The sequence below is a fragment of the Tupaia chinensis genome, unplaced genomic scaffold (genome assembly GCF_000334495.1).
Source record: "Tupaia chinensis unplaced genomic scaffold, TupChi_1.0 Scaffold000633_1, whole genome shotgun sequence".
NCBI classification, from domain to species: Eukaryota; Metazoa; Chordata; class Mammalia; order Scandentia; family Tupaiidae; genus Tupaia; species Tupaia belangeri.
In genome coordinates, this window is record NW_006160153.1 from 730,936 (window position 1) to 737,129 (window position 6,194).

Below are 6,194 nucleotides of genomic sequence, written 5' to 3' on the forward strand. Positions count from 1 at the left end.
TCATTGTTCTACTGTGCTGTCTTTTATTTGTATTAGTTTTTGTTTTTGTATTATTTTTCTTGTATTTTTGTTGTTGTTGTTATATTTTGGGGTATTTTTTTAAAGAATTATTTTTTGTTTAACTTTATTTATTTTAATTTGATCAGAGAGGGACAGAGAGAGAAAGAGAGAGAGGGAGGAAGGGAGGAAAAGTGAGAAAGCAAGCTGCCAGGTCTGAAGGTAAAGTGAGAAAGCAAGCTGCCAGGTCTGAGATTCGAACTATGATTGGCCATGTGGGAGTCCAACATCCTTAACCACCATACTACCTGCTGGCCCCTTGTTATATTTTTTTACCTCAGATTGGTTGACTCTCTGAATGGGGAACCTGGGGATAAGAAGGACCAACTGTACAAGCATCTAGAGACTTCACTGTGTTTTCTAGTGAAACTGTTTCCAACCTCTTTTTTTGTTTGTTTTAGAGAGATTTTTATTAAAGGGCACGTGTGCTCACCAGAGAGACAGAAACAGAGAGACAGAAAGCAAGAAATTACCTTCCAGGGGGATGACCATGTTGCAGTCCCTTCTCCTCCATTCTCCTCTCGGAATTTTGTGCACACACACACACACACACACACACACACACACACACACACATATGCCTAGCATGAGTTTCAAGCCTCCAGATACAGATTCAAACTGTGGTCAGCCATGTGAGAGTCTAGTGACGTAACAATTACACTATATGCTGACCCCTAACCACTAATATCTAGAGCAAGCACATGCTGCTAGAGCAATTTATTTTCCTTTTATTTATTCATATTACAATGAAGACATTAGGTTGTTTTTTGAGAAATTGTGTCAGTGAGTAGACAGATTATATTAATAGTGAATTTTATTGGGTCATCAAAAAAGTTATTTTTGCATAGAAAAGCATGAGGGACCAACAGATGGCATAGTGGTTACCCACATAGTCAACCATGGTTTGAGTCCTGAATCCAGCAGCTTCAAACTCAGACTGGGTGTGTGTGCACATGTGTCCAAGGTCCCACGAGGAGAGTGGAGTAGAAGGGATGGTGGTGTGGCTGACCCCTGGGGATCACCTCCTGAGGGAATGATTTCTTGCTTTCTGTCTCACCCTCTCTCTATATTTCTCCAGTGAGCGCATGCACTCTGTAGCAAAACAAAACAAAAAACCTCTTTAAAAAAAGAAAGAAAAAGAAAAGGATGTCATGACTTTTCCGACAGCCCAGTATTGTCTTGCAGATATTTATTAGTGGCATGGGTGGGAACTACTGGCAAAAGGCCTTGGGATAGTTGTTAGAGGTTGTCCAATGGCTGCTCTCTGTAAGGAATGTTCTTGTTCACTGGGCACAAACCATCACTTGAGAGAGTGTAGTTCTAGCTTGCCAAACTCTGGTTACATTCTGCTGTAAGATATTGACAGTTCTCTTTAAATCTTTGTAAACAAGGAAAAAGTGAATGTCTTTCTAGTGCAGAGCAGTTGCTCTTCTGATTCAGCAGCTTGATTGTATGTCCAAATTCACTGACATACTCACATATTCTGGAGTTAAGCTCAGTTGCTAACATGAGTGTGTTTATTCTTGATCCCTTCTTCCTGCAGGTGAGAATGACATTTAGACAGAGACAGGAATTCCAATTAAGTGATATGCTTGAAACACATTGTTTCACAAACTGTATACATTGTTATTCATATTTAGTACCTGTGACCCACTTAAATAATGCGAAAGTTTCATAAGTGAATTTAATTTTAAACTTTCTTTTCTTCTTTCTATCTTCTTCCTTCCTCCCTTCCTCCCTTCCTTCCTCCTTCGTTGTTCCTTCCTTCCTTCTTTCTTTCTTCTTTTTTCTTTTCTTTTCTTTCCTTTTCTTTTCTTTCTTTCTCTCTTACTCTCTTTCTTTCTTTTTACTTACTTACTTAGAAAGAAATAGACAGACAGATACCCTCCACAGGGCCTTATCATGCAATAATCTCCCTCTCCCCTAGCCTTCTAGCCAGTCAGGACCCTTGTCACCCATGGGTGAGCCTAGCATGTTCAGGTTGACCTGGTATCCAAACCCTGGGCCTTCCCATATGGCTCCAATACTGTACAGTGGTGCCTGTGCTATTGTGTTAAACCTCTTAAGAGGTTCTTGTTTGTTTGTTTGCTTGTTCGTTTTTCCTTCTAGGTTGCAAACTATTTTCAGGCAGAATGTCAAGTTTAAATATCTTTATGCCCCTGGTAACTTACCCAGTGCCTATCAAAGAATAAGAATGGAAGACATCTTTGATTAATGAGTGAAAAACTTGTGTTTGAGGCTGGTGGGTTTGGGAAACTAAATTGAGTTGAAATCATATTCTAGGTTCCAATTTCAGATCTGTCAGAGTTTTGAACTTTGATAAGTGATTTAAAATCTTGTTTTTATTATTCAAAACTGAAATGAATAATGTTGGCCCAGCTTATGGATAATATTGTTCTTTTTTTGTTTTTTGTTTTTTGGAGAGGTTTTTCTATAGGGCGTGTGCGCTCACCAGGCAGAGAGAGACAGAGAGACAGAAAGTGAGAAATCGCCCCCCACGGGGTGATGGCCATGCTGCAATCCCTTCTCCTCTATTCTCCTCTCAGAATCTTGGACACACACACATGCGCCCAGCATGAGTTTTAAGCTACTGGGTCCGGGACTCGAACTGTAGTCGACTACATGGGAGTCCAGCGACATAGCCATTATGCTAACTACTGGTCCCTGGATAATATTATTCTTAAGATCAAAGGAGAGAAGACAGATAAAAACCATTTAAAATCCATTTAAATTGCTAACCAAATTTAAGGTTTAATATTTCTCACACTGTAGATGTCTTTCATATTTTTTGAAAGTAGTTACAACTTCTGGCCACTATTTAATAAGAACCCAGAAATGGAAAGTTATAAAGTGCGTCAAAAAGCTCTTGAGTCCAAAAATTAATTTATAGATTTTGTGCAGATTTTTTAAAAGTTTTAAATGTTAATTATCATGGAAAGTTTCTAAGATTCTTTGCCAGTATGTGTAATTGTGAGACTGTATCACTGCCCTCTATGAGCTCAGGCTGTGTTTACCTGTCCCCAGTCAATGAATGGCTTTTTTAAAAACTTATTATTATTATTAGCTTTAAAATCTCAAATAGCAACCTAATACAGCAACAAAATAGATATTTTTTGAGAAAGTTTCAGAAAAGAGAAATTCAAGATCAAAGTTAAAATTCACAGTTTCAGTAATTAATGAGATCTGAAAATTCCATTTTCCATAGGCTTATTATATATTTAATTATATTTCTTAACTGTCTCCATGTATGGTTTATTATATTGAATGGAAACTAAATGATCAAATCTGGAAATTGAGTTTTAGTTTTCCATGATTTTTCCAACAGTTTACTATGAAAAGTTTTCAGAACAGCATTAATATTGTACATCATTATGTAGAAATCACGTAGCCATGTAGGCTCATTTACCTGGTCCTTGGTTCCATTGTAGTTGTATGGTAATTATATCTACCAATAGAATAGAATCCCATGAGTCATAGTTGTAGTTTTGCTTTAAATAGTATATATATTTTAAAGAAATTGAGAGGAAAATCATATTTTAAAAAAATTACCTCCATATTTACCACTTCCAAAGCTTGTTATTAATTCCGAAGATCCACATTTCCTTTAGCCTGAATTACTTCCTTGGGCTTTTGCTCTACTACAGATTTGTTGGAGACAAATTCTATCCTTTTTGACATTGCCTATATTTTGCCTTCATATCTGAATGATATTTTTTCTGGATATAGATTCTGGGGTGACATATTTGTTAACTTTCAACACTTTAGAGATATTTATCTAATTCTTATCTCCATTGTAGGTGGTCATTTAGATTTATGGTTCACTTGTAGGTAATATTTTATTGTAGTGACTTCCAAGATTTTATTTTATGCTTAGTTTTTACAATTAATCTAGACCTGATTTTCTTCTTTTATATTGTGCTTGGTTTTTACCAAATATTTTTATTCTATAGAATTATGTCTTTTACCAAATTTGTCAAAAATTTTGGTCATTTCTTCAAATATATTTTGTTACTTTTTCTTTCTTCTCTCATTCTGGGAATTTGATTACATGTATGTTAGACTTTTTTATATTGCCCCACTTTACATTACACTTAATAAATTTATCTAATATATATTTTCAGTGTTTTAATCAGATATAAATGGATTGGCTTTCTCAAACCTGATTACTTCAGCAGTCTCTGTGAAATAAAATCTAATTCTTCACTTGCCTTTTTAAAATGGGTTATTATTATAATTTTTGAAGTACCATTCAACAATCCAATAAGCATGTTTGTCTGACCTTTATGCAATTCTGCCATGACTATGGTGTTTGATTAGCTAAATTACCATTTTACTCGTAAGTAATGTATATATTTCCATATTTCTATAGACTATCCTAAATCAAACAGCTATGTCCAGTTACACAATCAAGCTTCTACTAATTGGTAAATATTCCATCCTTTCTAAGCTCTTTAAGTGGACTTCTCTTTCTGCCTCAACATCATTAAGCTTTCCTCTTTATGTCCCATATAAGGGCTAGGCTGCATTTTTATTATAGAAGCCATAGTTTAGTACTAAGCAGTCTTACCCTTATAGGGAATTTGTGTTTCAAACAAATTGTCACAATCCAGGCCTTCTTTGAACATTTATATTGTCTCACAGCTCTATTTAGAACAGGATGAATCACCTCTTCATCCCAAACAAGACCTAGAGACTCATTCTTACCATTGCCTTGGCAAATACCCTAGAAGCCGGTCTTTTGGGTGAACTCAAATTGGATAATCAGACTTGAAGTCTTAGTAGAGTACCAATATTGACCTTTTAGACTTCCTTCTTTGCTCTCTTTCTCTTTCTTTCTTTCTAAAAATTGAAGAATGTCTTAGAATTGATTGAAATGTGTATCAACTTTTGAAATTCAGCAATTGAGCATTAAACTCGTTTTACTGTGCACATTTGCTTTTGTTGAATTAAGTCCAGGTCTTCTGATTTCCCAGGGCATAAAATCTTGGTTAAATTCCATGGGAAAAGATTGTGTTCTGGATATATAAACATCCAACTAAATACTTGTAGAATTCAGAAAGAGCATGCATTCTTAACAGTGACTCAATTCAGACAAATGCATGTACATTAAACCTCTTCCTTAAGGAGGTATATTATGTTAATAGTTGAAAATTAATCTTTCTAACATGATTCAAAGGACTCCTATTCTTTCAGAATAAAATGTATCTTCATTTCATTTGGGAGAATTAGTATCACCCTTTAAATGCTTACTTGGGGAGAGGCAATTAGGTGAGAAAGACAAGATAAATAGAGTCAGTAGGTGAGTTATGGTGAGATTTGGTATATGTGAGGTTAATGGAATTTTTCAAAGAAAACATTTATTGCAGTTTCAAATTGTTTTCATTTTGAGTTATTTTGGTTAAAAACAGAAACCAAGATTTAAACAAACAAGTCTACTTAAAGTAAAATAAACGTACAACTTAATTTGCACATTTGTTGGATACACATTTGGAAATCATTGTGGTGAAATAGAAATAGTCACATAACCTCCTGAGCCAGGTAGATGTGGGTTTGAGTTCTGGCTGGCTGGCTCTGTGGCTTTGGCGAAATTGCTTAACTCCACTGAGCCACAATTTCCTTTTCTATAAATTAGCAATGCTACCTTTGATATCTGTCTTAGAATGAATAAGTGGGTCAGCAATTTAATCAGCACCAAATGGGGCTTCAGTTGGATTTGAGAATAGACTAAACCAAAAATTGAAAGCATTTTGTTTGTGACTAATAGCTTCTTAGATGTGTTATTTTCATAATGGTGTTGATGGGTTGAGACAATTTAAACTCTATTTTGAAGACTTTATTTTGTGAACTATGCATATGTATATAGTGCTTATGCCTATAATGTGTAAGTTAATGAATAGTATTAAACAGCTGTGTAACCATCTCTCAGTATATTGGCTTTTTTTAAAAGCTTATTTATTTTCTGCATGAGTGAGAGAGATTCAGAAATAAAGAGCAGCGGAAAACAGCACCCCAGTAGACCTTGACACCAGTCTTCAGCCAGCCCTGGTTCATAGGCAAGTGTGTGCCTGGTGTATTCAGGGAGATCTCCAGACCTGAACTGGGAACTTTTCCATGTGGGATTGCCTTGGAGAGTGTCA